Source organism: Dermacentor variabilis, chromosome 1 (assembly GCF_050947875.1).
Source record: "Dermacentor variabilis isolate Ectoservices chromosome 1, ASM5094787v1, whole genome shotgun sequence".
NCBI lineage: Eukaryota > Metazoa > Arthropoda > Arachnida > Ixodida > Ixodidae > Dermacentor > Dermacentor variabilis.
The window spans coordinates 232376083-232399144 of NC_134568.1; the positions used below are offsets into that span (position 1 = coordinate 232376083).

A 23062-nucleotide genomic window follows, 5' to 3' on the forward strand; every position below is an offset into this window, starting at 1 on the left:
CGTCACAGGATGGCGTAGCAGGTGTGTTGGGAAGTCGCGTGATGTGCTGGGATACCCGGCGGCTTTTAGCATGCTAGAGACGGCGGCACTCCTTGAGGATCGCATCGATGCTGGTGACGTTCGTAAACACCAGTAAATTGAAGGCGTCGTCAGCAATGCCTTTGAGGACATGATTAACCTTATCGTCCTCAGACATGGTCGGGTCAGCCTTGGCACAAAGGGCCAAGACGTCGAGAATGTACGACACGTAGGACTCGGTCGACGTCTATACAAGTGTGGCAAGGGCTTTCTCGGCATTGACTTCGCGACCGAACGGATTGCCAAAGAGGTCGCGGAGCTTCTCTTTGAAGAGATCCCAGCTCGAGATCTCCTCTTCGAGAGTCTGGAACCATGCAAGTGGAGTTCCGTCGAGGTAGAAAAGAACGTTCGCAAGCATAATAGTCGGATCCCACCTGTGACTGGTGCCGACACGTTCGTATAAGCGGAGCCAGTCGTCGACATCAGGACTGCCGACTCCGTTGAAAACACCAGGATCACGAGGGGGGGAGACGGCGACGTAGGTCGGGGCTGCAGACAGAGACGGTTGCGTAGATGAAGTGCCGCCGGCCGGAGCCGAAGTTGCACTGTCGCCGTTGTGACCGCTGCGAAGCTCCATGACGGGTACGGGAAACGTCCACCTCCACCAAAATTAATGTTACGTGTAGCTGGAGCCCAATACTATATACAATATATTTACAGGGAAGCTAACGGAAGGCCAAAATGGCGACGCTATATCAAGCGGGGCCCACGTCGTCTTCTTCCTCCTCAGTGCAGCCTCACTGTGGCGGCTGTTCCGTAGCAATATCTTCGTCCGCCACCATATACAGCAGCCAATGAAGGTGGAGGCGTACCTGGTGGTCTTGAGGGTCGACGATTACGCAGCGACGCCCCTTCACGTTGAGCTCATTCAACGCCAGCATCCATTTCGTTGCCTCGTCACTCGAGAAGGTGACTGCCCATACGTGATTGATATGGTAGGCTCCAAGGGCCATGAAATCCGGCAGTAATCCAGTCGGGACAAGCGCATCTCGAAAGTCTTCGACCCTGTAGGGCCTCGCTCGCACGTCGCCATGCAAAAAGACGGTGTTTTTCGCGACAGATCCCTCGGCCAGTGGTGGCAAAATAAACTAGTAGCTCACTTCCTCGTTATCGTCGATAATCCTGTAACCGCGGCCAGTAGCCGCAAAAGCCGCTCCTTCGGAGCCCATGACCCACGCGTCCGTACAGCTCGGCTGCCAGAAGCAGAATCCCCACTGAGCTATACCCCCGAATAGGAGTGTTCAGCGAGAAGTACACACCCATAATTGCTTCGAAAATAAGAGCAGGAAACAAAATAAAATCTGAAAAGGGGGCACCCGGGTTTGAACCGGGGACCTCTCGATCTGCAGTCGAATGCTCTACCACTTAGCTATACCCCCGATTTTTTCTTCATTACATGAAAAAGAAAACTGAAGGTGTATTACAAAGTGAACACAACTACACACTTAAAACTCAGGCAAACACACACATGCATCCAACAAGTGCATCCACTCTGGCGGAGGTTCCTGCGCAGCGTAGACACTTCTTACATAAGCAGCACTTTCGCGAAAGAAGGACTTTGTAGATCGCGGGCTTTCGGCATGGCGGTCACACAGTCTACTTCTCCATAGGCTATGTAAACCAAGTACTATGAACATGTCAGGGAAGACCACCGGCCGTAACCTTAAACGGTAGAAACTTAATTGTATATGGAGTCATGTCAATGTCCTTTTTAAGCGTCCGTTGGAGAATGTCCCAAAAGAATACAGCGTCCTTACAGTCTATGAAGCAGTGATTTATGGTTTCGGCACGTGGACAGAACCGACAGTTTGTTGACCACGACACAAAGCAACCCTCGAATTCAACCAAGTTGTAACAGGGAGTGTTTCCGAATGTAATTTAAAGAAAAATGTTTTTACTCCACGAGGTACACACATTTTTCGGACGCACTTAAGTACATCCTGATAAGGTCGGCTTAAATAAGGTGCACGATACAAAGGATCTGAGAAAATAGAGTCCACTAGTGCCGCAGAAATTGCTTTTCGACTCGCAGTGAACACGTACTCCCAGGCTGAATCTAACTTTCAAGAAAAGAAATGTGTCCACAACCTCCTTAAGAAAGCCCCAAGGAGCCTGTGGGACATCTTTGGCATTTGATGACGCTACTATATTAGCAATATAATGAACTAAACGGAGTTGCAACATCTCACGCAAGAATGGATGGTCATTGTCTCGAAAGAAAAACAGGTGTGAAAGAATTTGCCTGATGAAGAGGTGGACTAATCCTAGACCACCACATTCAAGAGGGAGGAACAGATTGTCGCGCCGCATCGATTCACAACTGGAACTGCAAATAAATGTTGCAAATACGCGATGCAGTGCCTGAAGGCGAAGTCGTGAGCAGTGCATTACTTGCAGCACATACATAAGACGGGAAGCTAAGAAAGCGTTACACACCTCAGCACGAAAGAACATTGACAAATTCCGCCCTCGCCATGAATTCACTTTACGTTGAATTTTGCCAACTTCTCCCGACCAATGAGCGTTGCTATTTCTATACTGTGAGAGAGGCACACCTAAATAACGCAGATCTTCTTTCCATTGAATGCCTGCGTAATGTGATGGCATTGTGGCCCATAATCCAAACCAAAAACCGGAACTTTTTTAAAAGTTAGCGCTTGCACCAGAAGCCGTTCAAAATTCTTCTGTAATTGCAAGAGCAGTCTTCACACTCTCTTTTTCTGTACAAAAAAAGGCCGCGTCGTCTGCATACGCAAGAAACCGAACCTCATTAGTCAGTAATTTAAACCCTTGGAAATTTTGTTCTTTAACAATGCTCATACAAAGTGGTTCTAAATACAAGCAGAACAGGAGCGGTGACAAAGGGCATCCTTGTCGTACTGATGATGCAAGCCTAATCGAATCGGAGAGAGAGCCATTCACTATCAGCCTCGTTGAACCATTAGCATAACATATCCTGACACCTCTAAGGAGCAGGGACCCGATATTTATATGCTCTAGTACAGTAAACAGGAATGAGTGATTTACCCTGTCGAACACCTTAGCCAGATCTCGCTGTACCATTGCCACCTGTCCAAACCCCTCAACTACACACTCTAGCACCGATCTCGCAACATGAATGTTCGTCTGAATGGACCGGCCCCTGATGCCACATGTTTGATGATCACCGACCACAGATCTTATTACAACTTGCAAACGGTTAGCTAATACCTTAGCAAAAATTCCATAATCAACATTGCATAAGGAGATAGGCCGATATCCGTCAACTTTTTGCAATTTAGTCTCATCATCGCTTTTGGCTATAAGGACGGTGTGTCCTTCGTACATTGTGGCGGTTAGGTACCCTACTTCCAAGGCCTCACGGTACACCTGAAGTAATAATGGTGATAACAGGGAACGAAAACACTGATAAAATTCAGCAGTAAGGTCATCGGGGCCGCGCGTCTTGCCCTTCGCTAACGAATCGATGCATGCAGTTACCTCATTAATATCAATGTTTTCATTTGTATAATTGTAATCATCCTGATTTAACTGGGGCAGCAACGATACAATTTTTTGGCAGCATCTGTATCCAATGGCTTATGGTCTCGAAAGAGTTTTTGATAATGCTCGAAAAACGCTTTAGTTATTAGAGTAGGCTCATTAAAAATTACTCCACCATACTTTATATCTAGTATTTGTTTCGACAGCGCGTGTCGGCGCTCATCCCCAAGGGCCCTACTGCAAGGCTGTTCTTCCGGGAAACGCTGCTCTCGCGCACGCACTAGTGCACCTCTGTATTTTTCTGCGTTCAAAGTTTGTAACTGTGCCTTGACCTTATAAATATCATCAATATATTGACCCGGATGTAGGCATTCAAGCTCATGCAATTCACTCAGAAGTTTATACAATGCTTTGTAATTATTCTTTTTTAAAAGGCCAATATTGAAGATTCCTCGATAGCTATCATTTCAACTTCCTGTTTGAATAATTGGTAGCAAAGAGTGGCAAGTCCTTGCGGCATGACACACGAGCTATAAGCTCAGTAACACGATTTAAGAAACAGTCACGCGAAAGTAATTGGTTATTAAACTTCCACAGCTCCCAGCACATACGCAGACTTTGATACCGATGGCTGCCAAACGATGCTGAGACTAGGCAATGGTCACTAAAGAATATAGAGTGCACAGCGTAACCATAAATAAGAGGTAGTGCGCTAAGTGAAACGTTAATTCGATCAAGCCTTGCATGCGAGGTGCCCTGGAAGTGCGTATGTCAACATCCTGCCTTTTCATTTTCCCCAATGTCCACAAGCTGATAATCACATATCAGGCGTTGCAATGCATCACTACTTGGATCATGTCTCAGCTTCTGTGACGTACGATCTTGCGCGTTACATACACAATTAACGTCTCCAAAGAGGACCAATGCACGATCAGTACAGAAATGATATTCTAGAGATAAGAAGAAGCACTCGCGTTCACGTAACTTGTTCGGAGCATAAACACACACAAATCTAAAGCTCATACCACTGATATCCATATCGCAACAGATTAGGCGCTCTTCCCTATCTGAAACAAATGTAGCAAATCACATGGTAAATGTTTTCTAACAAATAACATACAGCCTGCGGAAACGCCGACTGCACGGCTGACACAAACATTATAGTCAGATAGGAATGAAGATAGAGCTACTTCTGTGTTTTCGTCGGATTCAATCTTTGTTTCTTGGATAGCAGCAATATCTAATTTTCTATTGCGTAACAAATGAAGAAGCTGTACTTTCCGTCGCTTACTTCGGAAGCCACGGACATTTAAAGTACCAAAATGGAAGGAAAGAGCGCCCGCCATGATTACCTATGTAGGCGCAGCGTCTAAACACTGCTCCAGAGGTGCACCACTCCCTTCTTGATGAGGTGATGCACTATGGACCTTCTGGTGCACGTTAACACAAGGGACATCTGCAGGAGTAGGCGTTCCCCGGAGCGGATTTGTCAACTTTGACACCTTGGAAACGCGAGCCTCTTTTCCCGAGGGCGATGGATTGTCAGATGGCGCTGGACGCTTCTTAGCGGCCTCGCACATCGATCCAGATTTCACTGACGGTGGGCGATCTTGAACTGGTGGAGATTCTGCCCATGACACAAATGGTTCGTCGTCAGGCGCCTTAGTCTCATCCTCGCTCGCAGGCTTCTGGCTGAGGCTAATGTCAGCCGATGACGGCTTAATCTGTTCTTGTCGAAGAGTCTCAGGGAGTGTTTCTCCAATTGCATTCACAACTTCGCTCACGTCCATGAGATGATCGGTGATGGTACCATTCTCAGCTGGTCTATTTCCACGAAGCTTGTCAGCGTAGGTTCCGACGCATGCATCTGCAGGGTGACCGTAGCAGTGACAGTTACTGCAGCGTGGTGTTCGACATTGTCGCCGGATATGCCCAACTCTGTTGCACCGGAGGCAAAGTGGTGGTCGGCCAGGTACCAAAATATGGCACTGGTGGCCGTATATGCTCAACAGATGTGGCAGAAACGCCATCTTTCAATGTTGACGCTACGTCTCGGTTAGTCATTTGCCAGCCCTCCATGCCGTCACACCGCCACATTTCTCTCGTGATGGACTGCACTGAGCCATATGGCTCTAGCGCTTCAACAATCCGTCTCTGTTCGAGGTGGGGGGGGAAGCCAAAGAAGCTTCATCTTGATATTCTTGCATTCCGGGTCAATGACAAGGCACTTGAGGCCCTTCACCAACAACTCGCCTTTATCGACAAGTTTCTGTTTTGCGATGCTATTAACACATGTCACCAACCACAAATGGCTCATCTGGTATTGTCCAGCGCTGAGTACGAAAATTGCATTTAGCACTGAAAGGAGAGCATCGCGAAAGTCCGGGGCTCGACACGGCCGCCCTCCCAGGTCAACATGCAGGAAAACTGAATTGAGGACATTGTTGCCAGTCGATAGACGAGGAATAACGACTTTATAATTACCGGAATTGGTAGATGACTGTGGGTGTGATCCTCGGCCAAGGGCCGATGCGCTGTTTCCAGCTGAGCTCATCGCAAACGTGGCCGTTCGAACAAGCCTCTTCTTCCTCCTGAGCTATACCCCCGAATAAGGGGGTATATATATAGTGAGAAGTGCACACCCATAATTGCTATAAAAATAAGACCAGAGAACAAGATAAAACCTGAAAAGGAGGCACCCAGGTTTGAACCGGGGACCTCACGACCTGCCGTCGAATGTTCTACCTCTGAGCTATACCCCGAAATAGGAGCGTTCAGCGAGAAGTGCACACCCATAATTGCTATAAAAATAAGAGTAGAAAACAAGATAAAAGCTGAAAAGGGGGCGCCCGGGTTTGAACCGGGACCTCTCGATCTGCAGTCGAATGCTCTACCACTGAGCTATACCCCCAATAGGAGTGTTCAGCGAGAAGTGCACACCCATAATTGCTATAGAATAAGAGCCGAAAACAAGATATCTGAAAAGGGGGCACCCGGGTTTGAACCAGGAACCGGACCAGGAGATTTTCCCGTTTTTAAGTTATCAATTGCCTTTTCAACTTCATGTGCTCATATTGGTGCCTCTAGTCCGTTCTTCGTCTCGTCGCTGAGTTGCGGCATGCGTCCCAAAAACGTCCCTCTAAAGGCATCTACGTCAACAGTACTCGATGCAAAAAGTTGTTGAAAGTGCTGGAAAAATGTATGCGCTATGTCCTCACAGTCGGTTAGTTCGCGATTATCTACGTCAATTACATCTATGTGATTACGTCGTACATGCCTCTTGAGACCGAGCGCGCGTTTAGTTGGCGCCTCATCTGCTGTCAGTGCATCTGCCCTTGCGCGTATAATCGCTCCCCGATATCGTTCTTCGTCGCAGAGCTCCAATTTCGCTTTTATGCTGCGCAGATCGTCTTTGTATGCGCCCGGTTGGCTGCACTCTAAGGGCGTTAATTTTTCCAACAGCGTCCTTAGTTCTTTCTCTTTAGCTTTGTCTTCATACTTTATTTTACAGGAGCGATCGATTGCGGCTTGTTTAATTCGTTGTTTAAAAATTTCCCACTTTTCGGTGACTTGCGCAACGTTGTTATTTTCTAGTTCCTTCAAATGATCCTGTACAATGCTGAGAAAAACCTCATCCTTTAACAATTTGGAATTCATTTTCCACATTTCCCACGTGAATGTGTTGCGTTTTCCTTTACGTCCAACAGATGTCTTGACCAAACAGTGATCAGTAAATGAAAGAGGCACGACACCATAACGGTGACATAGGGGTATTACGTCTAGTGAAACGTACATTCTGTCTAGACGAGCGCGACTATCGCCCTGGAAGTGCGTGTATTGAACCTCGCGTGTTCCAACCAGGTTGTCTGCCACGTCATCTAAGTCGCACTCAGCTAATAATTCTGTAAGGACATGACAGCTTTTGTCATTTGTTCTCCGGCCTGTTCTATCTCGATCTATTAGTACACAATTAAAATCCCCCAGAATAATCATTCTTCTATTCAGCCAAATGTGCGTCTTTAAGGATTCAAAAAAGATAGTGTCCTCTTCACAAACATTAAGTGCATATACACACAAAACACGCCACGAATCACCACCAACAGTAAAGTCAGCATACACTAATCTGCCTGAAGGGCGCGAATAATAATTTTCAGTAGATACACCGCGCAGTTTCCTAATAAATAAAATAACGCCCGCCGACGCTCCTTTACCATGGCTCACTACCGCGTAATACAAAGACGTAAACCTTAGCACCATGCCCCGGGTCTCCTCCTCCCCTTCGACCTTTGTCCCTTGCACGGCCAGAACATCGAGGTCTTGGTCCACCATGATCCGGTACACTTGGCTTTGTTTACGCTTGACGGCCAGACCTCTCACCTTTATCGTGCCTAAGCTAAACGTATGGTTGGTTGCCATTACTAATACGGGAAACTGAGAGAGGCCCGGAGCACGGTGCTCACCACAACATCTAGCCAGCGGCTAGACGCCTCCGGGACCGTCCGGTAGTCTGGTGTGGTCCGCAGACGGCTGGGGCTTGTCGCCGGCCTTCCTATCCCGATGAACGTTTGGAGAGGGCTTGAAGCTGCTCCTTCTCGCCATAGATGTCTTTGCAGGCGGCCAGTCGGTGTGGTCCTTAGACGTTGCCTTCTCGTGGATAGCATCTAGAGGCTTCTTAAAGGTAGCGTTGCCGCTCGTATTCATAGGGTCGATGCTTGAGGGCAGATCCCCACCTTCTGCCTCGCCTACTGCTTGGAAGTCATTAACTACAACGCAGTTTTCCTTGCCTTTCTCATGCTCTTCTGCAAGACCCGTCGTGGCGCCGTCTTTCTTTTCAGGGGTAACGAATACACCTTTCGTATCTTTCGTTGCCTCCGATGTCCCTTCCGCATTGTTGGCGCTGCCCTTGTCACCAGCCCCCTTGGCGGCGTCCTCGGCTTCAGCAGCATCCATCGTCATCTGTGCGACGACCTCGTTCGCTGGTGGCTCCACAGCTGCAGCGTACGTGCGCACACACTGATCTTCAAAGTGTACAAAGCTGCGACAACGAGCGCAACGCGGTACCTTGCACTCGCGACGGACGTGTCCGACACCCTTGCATCGTAGGCACTGCATCGGCCGTCCAAGCGCTACGACAAGGGCCAATTCACCGGCTACTCGGATTTGGTGCGGGATGTCATCGACTTTCATCCCGCTCTTCAACAGAACGGTCCGAGATGTTGAGTCCTTGTCGCCTACGCCTCTGACCCGCCATCGTTCTCTCGTCACCTCCACGACCTTGCCAAAGGCAGCCAGCGTATATCTCCGTCAGCCACCCAATACAGCAGCCAATGAAGGCGGAGGCGTACCTGTTGGTCTTGAGGGTCGACGATTGCGCAGCGACGCCCCTTCACGTTGAGCTCTTTCGATGCCAGCATCCTTTTCGTTGCCTCGCCACTGGAGAAGGTGACTGCCCATACGTGGTTGATCTGGTAAGCTCCTAAGGCCACGAGCTCCGGCAGCAATCCAGTCGGGGCGAGCGCATCCCGAAAGTCTTCGACCCTATAGGCCTTCGCTCGCACGTTGTGCTGGAATGTATTTCTCTGCGGCTGAAAGCACGCTCCCGCAGGGCGCGCCGAGTCATTGCGCCTGACGCATGTATGGAACCACGTGTCACTGACGTCACGCTGGTTCTACTTAAACGGCTGTGGAAATAAAGACTGCTCTCTTTCCCCTTGCTGGCGTTTTGGACTACAGTCGTCTCCTGTCTTTCGTCGATCACGCACTGATAGCGGCGGCGCCTATGCGACATGGTGTCAGAAGTGATGCGATCCACCCACTTTTAACAGCAATTGAAAAGGGCCTCGAGACGTCGTCAGAAAGGGAGGCTGCAATGGCCACTGCATCGCCGCCGGGTCTTCAGCAGCCGCCACCACTGGACTTCGACACTACCTCAGAGTGACCGACGTAGATACTGCACTTCGACGACTATCGCTATGCGTCGGGCCTGAATGAGCGACCGGAAGAGGCACAAGTACGCACTCTGCTCTATACCATGGGTCGACAAGCAAGGGACATCTTCGCCGCCTTCAATCTTTCTGCAGAAGATTCGAAGAAATTTGAGCTGGTCAAAAAGAAGTTCGACGATTACTTCATCAAGGAGAGCAACGTTGTCTACGAGAGCGCTTGCTTTCACAAGCGGCACCAGATGCCTGGCGAGTCAATTGACCAGTTTATGACTGCTCTACACGTCTTGGCGGACAAATGCGACTTCGGAGAATTCAAGCAGCGCCTCATCAGGGACCGGTTCGTCGTGGGCCTGTGGGATGAAAAACTTTCCGAGTCGCTCCAAATGGATCCCAAGCTGTCTCTCGCAACAGCTCTGGCGAGGGCCCGCCTAAAAGAGACCGTTCAGCAGCAGCAAGAAGAACTTCGAAACTGCAACGAAGTCCGCGAATACACACCGTGCAAGCCATGTGAGGACGTCAATGTCGACGCAGTGGGCTACCGCAGGAAACCGCAACGCAGCAAGGAAACCCGGCCGACATCAGCTCGTTCCGAGGGACCGTGCATCTTCTGCGCAGGTAACTCGCCCTCAAGGACAGCCTGCCCAGCGAGAGGCCAGAGGTGCTTCAACTGCGGCTTAAAGGGACACTTTGGCAAGGCGTGCCTCAAAGGGACTTCTCCACGCTACCAGCGAAAGGTACAAGTGTCGTCTGTACAAAAGGACAGTGGGGAGGTCTTTTTTGGGCGCGGTCGAGGCGCCTCGCGCCAAAGCGCGTTACGTTCAGGTATTACTTAACTCCGTGCCTGTTTTTGCAAAGGTCGACTCAGGCGCAGAAGTGTCCGTAATTCCAGCATCATTTCCGGGACTTCCCACGAGCTTGGAAAAGGCCGACGATGTCTTCACGGACGCTAGCGGTGACCGCTTAAATGTTCTGGGCAAGTTTCAGGCGGATATATTTTGGAGGGGACAAACTTCGCGCCAAACGTGTTATGTGGTCAGTGCTTTGCGCCATGTACTGCTGGGTTTGCCGGCTCTCGAAGCGTTGGGAGTCATAAAGTTCGTTGACTCTGTGGCTCACAAGGAACCCAACTACGAAGTTTTGTGCCCTCAGGTTTTCAACAACTTGGGCACTATGCCCGGGGAGTATACAATAAGGCTTAAACCAAATGCTGTTCCATTTGCAATAAGCGCACCGCGCAGGATTCCTATACCGCTTCAGGAGCCTGTAAAACGAGAACTCGAGAAGATGGAACAAATGGGCGTCATTCGTAAAGTCGAAGAGCGAACAGTGGTGTGCCTGCATTGTACTACCTGTACAAAAGCACTCGGGAGATGTAAGGATCTGCGTAGACCTTACGCAATTGAACAAGTTTGTCTTAAGAGAAAGATACACATTGCCTACTGTCGACCAAGCACTGGGCTCTCTTGCCGGTGCAAAATGGTTTTCCAAATTAGACGCGAATTCCGGCTTCCATCAGGTGCAACTCAGCAAGGCCTCAGAAGTGCTGACCACGTTCATTACGCCGTTTGGGCGGTACTGTTTCACTAGGTTGCCATTCGGGATTACATCAGCTCCAGAGTATTTTCAAAGAAGAATGTCTGAAATCCTGGCAGGCCTTCCTGGCGTCGTAAACCTGATAGACGATATTCTCATTTTTGGCGACAGCAAAGCGCAACATGACTCAAGACTATCGAACGTCTTGGCTAAGCTAGCCCAGTCTAACGTTACCTTAAACAAAGCAAAGTGTGTGTTCGGTGTTCGAAGCATAAGCTTTCTGGGCCATTTCCTCAGCGAGGAAGGCGTACAGCCGGATCCGGCCAAACTTAGAGCCATTGAAGAGCTGAAAGCACCCTCTGATACATCGCAATTACGCAGTGTTCTGGGCATGGCCAACCACCTAGGCCGTTTTTTGCCGAACTTGGCGCAAACCACTGCCCCGCTACGGGAGCTTTTGCAGAAAGAGACCGACTGGGCTTGGGGCCCTGCTCAGAACACGGCTTTTGAAAGCTTGAAATCTCATCTGCTCAGCAAAGTGCATGGCTATGTACGATCCACGCCTTCCCACGATTCTTTCGGCGGACGCCTCGTCTTACGGTCTCGGTGCCGTCCTTTTCCAGAAACAACGCAATGGCGAGCGCCGGCCGATAGCGTTTGCTTCAAGGTCACTGATGAAAATTGAGCAGCGCTATGCGCAAGTGGAAAAGGAGGCACTAGCGTTAACATTGCCGAATGCAATGGCATGCTGCTAAAAGGGACCAGACTGGTGGTACCTCAGTGCCTAAGAAAGGAAGTACTAAAAAAGCTACACGATGGACATCAGGGAATCACGAGAACTAGAGCTTTGGCAAAGAAATTGGTCTGGCGACCAGGCATCGGCGAACAACTTGCGCGGCAAGTGAAAGAATGTGTTACTTGTGCGCGCTTTGTCAACCAAAAGTCGGAGCCATTGATTTCAACCCCAACGCCAAGTTTCGCGTGGAACGAGTTGGGGTCGACTTGTGCTTTATTAACAACTGTCATTATCTTGTCGTGGTCGACTACCTGTCGCGGTATCCGGAAGTAGCCCTCCTTCCCTCAACAAAAGCTAGGGCGGTGATAGATAGGCTAAAAAGCATTTTTGCACGCCATGGCATCCCGGAGACCGTAGTGACAGACAATGGACTACAATTTTCTTGTACAGAGTTTGATAAGTTTGCACACGATTATGGCTTTGGTCACGTCACTACTAGCCCTAAGTACCCTCAGGCTAATGGGGAAATTGAACGTATGGTGCAAACAATTAAGCGCCTGCTCCTTAAATCTAAGGACCCGTACCTGGCTCTGCTTGCCTACAGGGCAACCCCAGGCATTCTTGGCCCTAGTCCGGCTGAAATCTTCATGGGCCGGCGTCTTAGGACAAGAGTTCCAATGGCGCCGCAGCTGCGTGGTCCAGTGCAGCCACCGCTGCGTAATCTTGCGGCCAAAGACAGTGCCAACAAGAAGCTACAAGCACGGTATACTACAACAGGCGCCACAGAACCCGAGAATTGAACAAACTAAAAGCTGGTGATTCCGTTTGGGTAACGGACATGAAGACCAGAGCAACGGTGCTAGCCACAGCCGCTACACCGCGGTCCTACATAATACGCACCCAGGATGGGAGTACGCTGCGGCGTAACCGACGAATGCTCAACCACTTGCCAGAACAGAGGAAGGCAGAAGGCAGCTACGAGTTTCCAAACGAAAGTGATTCATCCGAATTGGTTTTTACGAACAGGGAGTCATCCGCTACCTTAACAGATTCGTTACCTTTAGCATCGGGGGCTATGACTTCAACTTTCGTACCTTCTGCTTCAGTGACTGTGACCAAGTCTGGTAGAGTGGTTAAGCGACCAGTTCGATACGTAATTGATGAATAAGATTTTGTTCGTGGTAGATTACCACTGAGGATACTTCCTTTTTGTTCATGTGCGGGTGTGCTAAATGTCATGTGCGAAAATCACTTTCATTTTGCAAAAGGGGGGATCTGCTGGAATGTATTTCTCTTAGGCTGAAAGCACGCTCCCGCAGGGCGCGCCGAGTCATTGCGCCTGACGCATGTATGGAACCACGTGTCACTGACGTCACGCTGGTTCTACTTAAACGGCTGTGGAAATAAAGACTGGGCTCTTTCCCCTTGCTGGCGTTTTGGACTAGTCTCCTGTCTTTCGTCGATCACGCACTGATAGCGGCGGCGCCGATGCGACACACGTCGCCATGCAAAAACGCGGTGTTTTTCACGACAGATCCCTTGGGCAGTGGTGGCAAAATAAACTGGTAGCTCGCTTCCTCGTTATCGTCGATAAGCCTGTTACCGCGGCCGGTGGCCGCAACAGCCGGTCCTTTGGAGCCCATAATCTACACGTCGTACAGCTCGGCTGCCGCAAGCAGAATCCCCACTGAGCTATACCCCCGAATAGAAGTGTTCAGCGAGAAGTGCACACCCATAATTGCTATAAAAATAAGAGCAGAAAACAAGATAAAAGCTGTAAAGGGGGCACCCGGGTTTGAACCGGGGACCTCCCGATCTGCAGTCGAATGCTCTACCACTGAGCTATACACCCTTTTTTTTCTTTATTTCCTCGTTACAGAAATACCATGCGAATACATTGTGAAAAAGCGGATCAGCTTAGCTTATGCTGACTCTCTGAAATTAAAATCGCTTGAATTTAGCCAACTTCACGTCTTCATTGATTGTTGGGATCCCTCTTTTCATAGGGACATCTTACAACGAACGTTAACGAAAGCATTACCAATAACCCCACGTGGTATCAGATACTTAGTCACAGGCAATAACTATATTGCATATGACCTTATTATGCTGCTGAGCCTCCATAGTATATGGTCCACAAGAATTTCGGTATGTCATGCTGATGTGAATGCCCATTCTGTGCGAGAAAACTTTATTGAAAGTGTCGGCTACATGCGTGAAGTGTACAAAGCCCAGAAAGAAGCGCCCGATTGGTTGCCGCTGTTCCACTGAGCTATACACCCCAATAGGAGTGTCCACCGAGAAGTGCACACCCATAATTGCTACAAAGTAAGAGCAGAAAATAAGATAAAATCTGAAAAGGGGGCACCCGGGTTTGAACCGGGGACCTCTCGATCTGCAGTCGAATGCTCTACCACTGAGCCATACCCCCGAATAGGAGGGCTCAGCGAGAAGTGCTCACCCATAATTGCTATAAAAATAAGAGCAGAAAACAAGATAAAAGCTGTACCGGGGACCTCTCGATCTGTAGTCGAATGCTCTACCACTCTGCTATAGTTTTTTTTTCTTTATTGCCGGATTATCACAGGTGCAGTACATTCACCATACTAAGGTAAGAACAAAACAAAGTGTTACATAGCCATTACATATACTTCTCGAAATCCACGTGTTAAAAGCGCTTTAAGGTGATCAGTGTATCCAGTACAGGTAACCAGTCTGGTGGTTCAGCCTGAGATTTATACACGACTCTTACTTGAGAAACACTTTAAATAAAATATTCTCTGGCTGGTTTGGCATCCACATCAGCGTTTCGTACGCCCATTCGTGTTTTCCATATGCTGTGTAGGCTCAGCGTCATGATCATGTCATAGGGCACGTCGTTTTCTTTTTGAACTGGGAGAAAGCGGATACCGTAGGTTCATATAGGGAGCTCTTTTTTCAGCGTTCTCTGCAAGACATCCCTGTGGAATATTGCATCCCTGCAGTTCTAAGAAAATGTGTTCGATTGTCTCAGGCTTTGAACAAATGAGACAATTAACTGACCGGTACGAACAGTCCTCTCTCTTGCAACCATGGTATAACTGGCAAGGTATTCGTAAGGAGCTGAAAGAAGAACGTCTTAGCTGAGGAGCGTACTGTCGTTCTTTTAAAACGTTTCAACACGTCTCCTTCCGAGCCTACACAATACATGGCACGATATATGGGCACTGGCAACATAATATCAATCAGATCCTTGTATAAACGCTTTTTAGGTACATTACTTAGGTACTCCATTGAGAATCTCACTTTTAGCATTCGAAAAGACATAACGACCTCACGAGGAAAGCCGCGAACACTTACTTTTTTGTGACATTTCATACAACATATTCAGGAATTACATCACTCATTCGTAATTGTAAAATTGTTCGCAGAAATCCGTTATTTTGGTCGCGCAAAAAAAATATATCTTGACACAATTTGTTTGACAAATAAATGACATAAACTTAGTCCGACGCTACGGACTGATCGAAATAAATTAGTTCTGCTGCATCTTTCCCATGCTGAACGCCACAGGAACACTGCAAAGACTCTGTGCAACTTCTGCACGTTGGTACAAGACATACAAAGACCTTGGGTTCTCGTGCCTGCTCGCCTGATGCCCACTTCCCACAGAAGCTTCTTCGGCGTCGGCCTGGTCCATAAGGTGCTCTTGCACAATGTCGCTTCCACCTGTTCCAGTTACATTGGCATAGCTGCGTACACACTGGCTCTCCTCGTGGCCATAGCGACGGCAGGCACCCCAGCGCGGTACCCCGCACTCGCGCCGTATGTGACCGGTGCCGTGGCACCGGAGGCAGAGCGGCGCTCTACCAGATACGAATACAAGTGCGTTGTCTTCGCCTATGCGCAACTGGTGCAGCAGGTCTTCGACCGTCAAGCCGGACTTCAGCCGCAAGGACACCAAACGTCTGTGAGAGCCCTTCTCGTAACATCCTGAGAAACACCACTTTCGAAATTTCAGTAACTTTGCCAAAAAGTGCCAAAGTCGTTCGAACTTCGTCGTCGGGCGTGGTGTGCAGGAGCCAGTGAAGCTTCATCCGCACATCCTGTTTGCACTGGTCAATAACTACGCACCGGTGCTCCTTGACGCTGAACGCCTCGAGTGAAAGTATCCTTCTCTTTGCGTCTTCGTCCTTAAAGGTCATCGCCCACACATGATTCATTTGATAGGCCCCAAGGGCCAGCACTTCCGGCATAAGCTGTACTCTGGCAAGCGCATCGTGAAAATGTTCTACGCGATACGGTCTTGCTTTTAAGTCTCCTCGCAAAAGCACTATCTTAGAAACCGTCATACCTGATGGCACATGAGGCAAAACAAGCTGGTATTCCTGTGTAGTCGACTCTGTAAATCTGATTCCACGGCCCTGCTGGGCCGCTTCAACCGCCCCAACGGAGCAAGACATTCTGCGACCGTACCGTACGGTAGCCGGAAGTAGAATCCTCAGCCCCCGAATAGGAGTGTTCAGCGAGAAGTGCGCACCCCTAATTGCTATAAAAATAAGAGCAGAAAACAAGATAAAAGCTGAAAAGGGGGCACCCGGGTTTGATCCGGGGACCTCTCGATCTGCAGTCGAATGCTCTACCACTGAGCTATACCCCCGAATAGGAGTTTTCAGCGAGAAGTGCGCACGCATAATTGTAATAAAAATAAGAGCAGAAAACAATAATAATATTTGGGGTTTTACGTGCCAAAACCACTTTCTGATTATGAGGCACGCCGTAGTGGAGGACTCCGGAAATTTTGACCACCTGGGGTTATTTAACGTGCACCTAAATCTAAGCACACGGGTGTTTTCGCATTTCGCCCCCATCGAAATGCGGCCGCCGTGGCCGGGATTCGATCCCGCGACCTCGTGCTCAGCAGCCCAACACCATAGCCACTGAGCAACCACGGCGGGTGAGCAGAAAACAAGATAAAAGCTGAAAAGGGGGCACCCGGGTTTGAACCGGGGACCTCTCGATCTGCAGTCGAATGCTCTACCACTGAGCTATACCCCCGAATAGGAGCGCCCAACGAGAAGTGCCCGCCAATAATTGCTATAAAATAAGTGGAGAACAGAAAAAAAGCTGTAAGTGGGGCACCCGGGGCCTCCAGAGCTGCAATATAATGTTCTACCACTGAGCTATACTTTTTTTATTCACAAAATGACATACATACATAAAAACATGTTGGCCTTGTTGGACCAACGTGACAAGCTAAAATTTCTTGAAATTCACCAATTCATCAAGAATACCCAACCAGTCAGGCGGATCTGCCTGTACACGATATATCTCACGTATGAAAATAATGCTCTCAACAAAATTTTCTCGTGCTCAGCGCACATTCACATCAGCGTGCGTTACCGCCATCCGTGTCTTCCAAAGACTATGGAGGCCCAGGAGCAGTATCATGTCGTACGGGAAGCCCTGATGGCTGTCTACAGGCAGGAAACGTATACCCTGTGCTGTTATCGGCAGTTCCTTTTTAAGAGTTCTTTGCAAGACGTCCCAATAAAAAATCGCATCCCAGCACTCAATGAAGGCGTGCTAAATGGTCTCCGGCTTGTTACATAGCGCACAGTTTGTCGTCCATGGTACAAATATTCCTTTGTCAGCTATCCATGTTTTGACCGGAAAGGTAGATGTATGCAATTTAAAGAAGAACGACTTTACGCTTGCTCTCACTGGCATCCTTTTAACTCTTCTTAAAACATCTTGTCCTGGGCCTCCATAGTATTTCATTCGGTACAATGGCACTGGCATCATAACTTCAACTAAATCCTTGTAAAGTTTCTTTCTTGTTACTTTGCTCAGGTACTGAAGGGAAAACCGAGCTTTTAGTATTCGAAGGGAATCGACTACCTCTCGCAAGTAGCCTTTAAGCCGATAGTTTACAGGCTGTGCACTAGACACAATAAATTCAGGCAAAACGCTTTTCAGGCGGACCTGGATCATCGTACGCAAGTATGAATCACTTTGATCTCGTAAGAAGACAAAACAAGAAACAATCTGTCGTAAGAACAAATGCGACAATCCAAGACCACCATCTCGAACAGGACGAAACAAGTTGGTTCGGCTGACCCTTTCCCAAGTGGAACCCCAGATAAAAACAGCAAATACTCTGTGTATTTTCTGTAGATTCACACGGGTCATCGACAAAAATTGGAGGACATACCACACTTTGGCAATTAAAAATAAATTGCAAACAGTTGCCTTTGCAAACATTGATAAATCATGACCTTTCCATCCTCCGGTTTTCTCTTTTACACGCGACGTCTCATCCTTCCAGTATTGCGCGGTACTCTCGTAGTGCTCAAGCGGCACCCCCAAATATTTCGAAGGAGACACGGTCCATTGTAAATTTGCAAAGACAGACGGTGTGATGTCCCGGCTTCCATGCCAAAAAAAGATGCTCTTGTCCCAATTCATCTCGCATCCGGTTTGCCTGCAATATCTTTTAGCATCGCTTATCGCCTCTAGTACACTTTGGTGATCTGTACAAAAGATTGCGACGTCATCAGCATATGCAAGCACTTTAACATGGGACGATTCAAGCTTACAACCATTGATTTTTTCATTTCTTATTAGAGATAAACAGAAAGGCTCTAAATAAACTGCAAAGATCAGCGGTGACAATGAACAACCTTGCCTCACTGGTGATCTGAGCTTAATGTTCTCAGTTAGTGTCTTATTCAGCACTATGTTTACCATGCAGTCATTGTATATCATTTTTAAGCCATCCAGTACAACTGTGCTTATGTTAACGTGTTCAAGGAAACAAAAAAGAGCTTCATGCGACACACGATCAAATGCCTTTGCTAAGTCCAGCTGCAACATAGCGACCCGCCCGCCAAACATGTCATAGCACTCAAGAATACTACGGGCTACATGCACATTTGTAGAGATAGAGCGACCTTTTATGCCACATGTTTGGTGTGGTCCGACTAGAAATTTGATGACGGTCTGCAGTCGTTTTGCCAGCACTTTCGTATAAACTTTGTAGTCTGTGTTCGTGAGCGTTATCGGACGGTACGCACCCACAGATAGCAGCGTAGCATGGTCGTCAGTTTTAGGAATCAGCACCACGTGAGCAGCACGGAAAGAGAGCGGCATTTCTTTCGTTTCGTACGCCTCCGTGATGACTGCGTGTAAAATGGGCGCCAGTTCATCGGCATAAGCTTTGTAGAATGCGGCACCGAAACCGTCTGGCCCAGGTGTCTTTCTCAGCGTTAGTTCAGTTATCGCTTGTTTTATTTCGTCTACGCTAATGGGTTTCTCCAAAAGGGCTCGAGTTTCACCATCTAACCGTGGCATTAAATCAAGGGTATCCTGTGCCAGCGGAATGCTCCCACTTCTTTTTACACCTATTAAGTTCTCATAGTGCTCGACAAATGCACGTTCAATTTCTTTAATGTCGCTGGTAATAGTGTTCTGATACGTAATTTCTCTGATTTCATTTTGTGTTGCGTATCTCCTTTCGTCACACAATGCGCGCTTATTAGGAGTTTCCCCCATCCAAATCTTCTCGCCTCGCGCCCTTATTACTGCTGATCGATACTTTTCGACGTCCATAGCCTCGAGCTCGCCCTTAACTTCACGGATGTCTTTACCGTATATTCCGGGATTGGAGGCTTCCATGCTCGATAAAATCAAGCTGGCATTGCAATTCCTCGGTTTTTTTTTCTTTCTTTATGACGGAGCAGTGTTCCCCTCTCGATAGCTATCAGTTTGACTTCGTTCTTGAATTGGTCCCATTCAGCCGCACGTGACATTGCGGCAATGCCGGCCATGCTTTCTATTTTTTTTCTTTACTTTTTCGTTAAATATCTCGTCACCCAGTAGTTTAACATTAAACTTCCATAACTGCCAATTGAATTGCGCTTTCTTTTTCTTGCCCCCAACTGTGACCATTACAAGACTATGATCACTAAAAGAGACATGCTTTACTTCATACTTAGTGCACATGATCACAAAGTCAACCGTGGCGTACACTCTATCGAGCCGCGCATTGCTTCCACGCTGGAAGTGCGTGAACACGGGTCGATTTCCATTTGAAAGCAGCCAACCCAGGTCCTCCAAATCATTCTCGTGGATTAGTGCATCTAGTACCTTTGCACTTTTGTCGCGGCAAAGTACAACTTTAGCTCTGTCCTCTGCCATCAGCACACAATTGAAATCACCAAGCATAACAATACGTTTCGAACACTGCAGATAACACTCGATTTTTTCGAAGAAGGCTACGCCCTCAGTCTCGCTATTCGGTGCATAAACACAGATCACTCGCCAGGGCTGACCAGAAAATAAAAAGTCTATAATAAGCAAGCGTCCTGCTTCCGAGACAGCAATGCTCACATCCGAGATGCCTATGTTATTACGAATGAATATCGTGCAACCACCAGATGTGCCCACAGCATGACAAATACAAACATTGTCGCTCGTTCGAAAGGTTTCCACCATGCGGGCCGTCTGATCCTCACTTTCGATTTTAGTTTCTTGCACTGCGACTAGATCTAAGTCATTTTCCAAAAACAGGCGGCTCACTTGGTACTGCCTTCTCCGGGCCGCTAAGCCCCTGACATTCAGTGTGGCTATTCGCATTGGCTTTTCAGTTTCACCGTGCATATTATGTGAGGAGCAAATGGGTCGCACAGCGCTCACCTCTGTACATGACCGCACAGCATTCGTTTCATTGCAGTCGGCCATTCCTTGCAGTGTTATGTCTGGCACATCTGCACCTTCTTCGACGGACGGTTGCCGGCGCGACAATTCATTGCCGTCCGTGCGCTTAAAAGTCTTACGCGACATGTTGCACAGGCACCCGTGAAGTGCGGACCCCAGCGCCTACTTCGGCGCCTTCTCCGCCTCGCGTTTATCCAGGGGAACGATGGGCTTCGGCCTGAATGGTGAGCGTCGTACCGGTGCCGCTTTCGCAGGCGGCTCCTCGGCATTCAGGCCCGGGTCGTCGACTTTCACCGTCTCGATGTGCGCCCGCTTATTCGACGATGTAGTCACGTCGGTCTCCATCGCGCTCGGCGCGTTGGGATCCGTCGTTGCTGCTGAGCCTTCCTTAGCGTCTTTCGACCGGTGCAGCGCGTCCTTTGACAGGTCAGTCTGCCTTTCTTGCGGTGGCTGCTGCTCGCTAGACAACGAAGTAACGACCCCCTGCAAGGGGGCGGGCACCGTGGCCGGGGGTGTTGGTTGTGGCTCCAACTTCGCGCTTTCTACTGCCGCCGCTTCCTCAGCTTCTGCCTCGTCCATGACGAGCTCAGAAGAGTCAGTACTCTTTACGGGCCCTGTGACCTTCGCGTATGTAGGCGCACACTGACTTTCGTCATGACCGAAACGTTTGCAGCGGGAGCATCGTGGCACCCGGCACTCTCTGCGAACGTGGCCTTTTCCCTGGCAGCGCAAACAAAGCGGTGGCCTTCCAGGCACCACTAATAAAGCAGGCTCTCCGGCGACACGCAACTGGTGCGGGATATCACCACTTTTCACACCAGGCTTAAACTTGACATTCACCAGACGCGTAGTGGAGCCCTTGTCTGTCACTCCCTGAGCGCGCCAGCGCTCTCGTGAAACTTCCGTAACTTCGCCGTACGGCGCTAATGCCTCGCGTACATCTTCATCGCTGACGTTATGGAGGACCCAGTGCATATTAAGACGTAGGTCTTGGTTGTTGGGATCGACCACCAGGCATCGCCTGCCCTTGACAGTAACTGTTGCAGCTGTTAGCAGTTTGTTGACGGCTTCCGAGCTCTTCATTGTTACGGCCCACACGTGGCTCATTTGGAAAGCTCCCAAGGCGACAACCTCGGAGAGCACTTTCAAGCTGGCCAGGGCGTCACGGTAGGCCTCAAGTCTGTACGGCCGAGCACGGATATCGCCATGCAAAAAAACAGTATTAAAAACAATCCGACCTTTCGGCAGTTGGGGCAGCATCACTTGGTTATCCTGGTTGTCTTCATCAACATTCCTGTTTCCGCAGCCAAGATGGCCGCTGATACCGCTCCTTCGGAGCACATGATAGCACGTCCGTTCTCCTCGCCTCCCGGAAGTGGAATGAGCTATACCCCCGAATAGGAGTGTTCCGCGAGAAGTGCACACCCATAATTGCTATAAAATAAGAGCAAAAAAGAAGATCAAAACTGAAAAGGGGGCACCCGGGTTTGAACCGGGGACCTCTCGATCTGCAGTCGAATGCTCTACCACTGAGCTATACCCCCGAATAGGAGTTTTCAGCGAAAAGTGCGCACCCATAATTGCTATAAAAATAAGAGCAGAAAAGATAAAAGCTGAAAAGGGTGCACCCGGGTTTGAAACGGGGTCCTACCGATCTGCAGTCGAATGCTCTACCACTGAGCTATACCCCTTTTTTTTCTTTATTGCCAGTCCTCGACATATCACAACTCAAATTCCTAAATGATATAAACAAAGACCAAAAAAGCAAAAAGGAATGAATACACAAACGGAACAAAGAACAGTAATATTTACATTCGTTGCCGTCCGCTACTGTGGCACGGCGTTGTCGGATTAAAATTCCTTTAGTGCTGTCAGGGGTTCAACCCTCGACAGCCACTCAGGAACAGGCTGTTGCAACTTCTGCACTTCGACATACCGTTGCATGCATTCACAAAAGTATAGACGCACCGGTCGGGCATCCGGGTCACAATGGTAACCCGCCATTCTTGCGCGCCATAAACAGTGGAGGCCCGTAAGCATGATCAGGTCGTACGGGAAACCTTCGTCGCCATATACTGGCAGAAACCTGATTCCGTGGGGATCTATAGGTAGCTCCTTTTTTAGAGCCCTTTGTAACACGTCCCAGAAAAAGACCCCTTCCCAACAGTGGATGAAGACATGATCTATGCTTTCTGTTTTTTTAGATATAAGGCAGTGGGTTCCCCATGGCATGTAGAACCCACGTTGTTCGAGAAAGATTTTAACAGGTAGAGTACCGGTGTGTAATTTAAAGAAGAACGATTTAGTGGCTGGTTGAACTGGTATCTTCTTCACCCTTTTCAATACATCTAGGCCTGGGCCTCCACTGTACGGGGCTCTGTACATGGGTACCAGCAAAACACTGTCACATCAATCACGATATAACTTTTTCCGTTTTACACTCCACAAATATGCACTAGAAAAACGAACACGCAAAAAGGAAACACTCTAAATTATTTCCCTAAAGAAACCACGAACTGGTCCTGGCATTGTTTCGTTGCCTACAACGAATTCGGGAAGTGATCTTGACAACCTCATTTGGATAACGGTG

General features: G+C 48.6%; 7 non-coding genes across 7 annotated transcripts; all 7 read right to left on the reverse strand.

Annotated features, from left to right (window-relative positions):
- Nucleotides 1-1385: 1385 nt before the first annotated feature.
- TRNAC-GCA (transfer RNA cysteine (anticodon GCA)) lies at nucleotides 1386-1457 on the reverse strand. The gene has a single exon. It is a non-coding gene; the product is annotated as a tRNA-Cys (tRNA).
- Nucleotides 1458-6401: 4944 nt separating this feature from the next.
- TRNAC-GCA (transfer RNA cysteine (anticodon GCA)) lies at nucleotides 6402-6472 on the reverse strand. The gene has a single exon. It is a non-coding gene; the product is annotated as a tRNA-Cys (tRNA).
- Nucleotides 6473-13555: 7083 nt separating this feature from the next.
- TRNAC-GCA (transfer RNA cysteine (anticodon GCA)) lies at nucleotides 13556-13627 on the reverse strand. Its single transcript has one exon. It is a non-coding gene; the product is annotated as a tRNA-Cys (tRNA).
- Nucleotides 13628-14134: 507 nt separating this feature from the next.
- On the reverse strand, nucleotides 14135-14206 carry TRNAC-GCA (transfer RNA cysteine (anticodon GCA)). The gene has a single exon. It is a non-coding gene; the product is annotated as a tRNA-Cys (tRNA).
- Nucleotides 14207-16342: 2136 nt separating this feature from the next.
- TRNAC-GCA (transfer RNA cysteine (anticodon GCA)) lies at nucleotides 16343-16414 on the reverse strand. The gene has a single exon. It is a non-coding gene; the product is annotated as a tRNA-Cys (tRNA).
- A 326-nt stretch (nucleotides 16415-16740) lies between these two features.
- TRNAC-GCA (transfer RNA cysteine (anticodon GCA)) lies at nucleotides 16741-16812 on the reverse strand. Its single transcript has one exon. It is a non-coding gene; the product is annotated as a tRNA-Cys (tRNA).
- Nucleotides 16813-21944: 5132 nt separating this feature from the next.
- On the reverse strand, nucleotides 21945-22016 carry TRNAC-GCA (transfer RNA cysteine (anticodon GCA)). Its single transcript has one exon. It is a non-coding gene; the product is annotated as a tRNA-Cys (tRNA).
- Between the last annotated feature and the right edge of the window lie 1046 nt (nucleotides 22017-23062).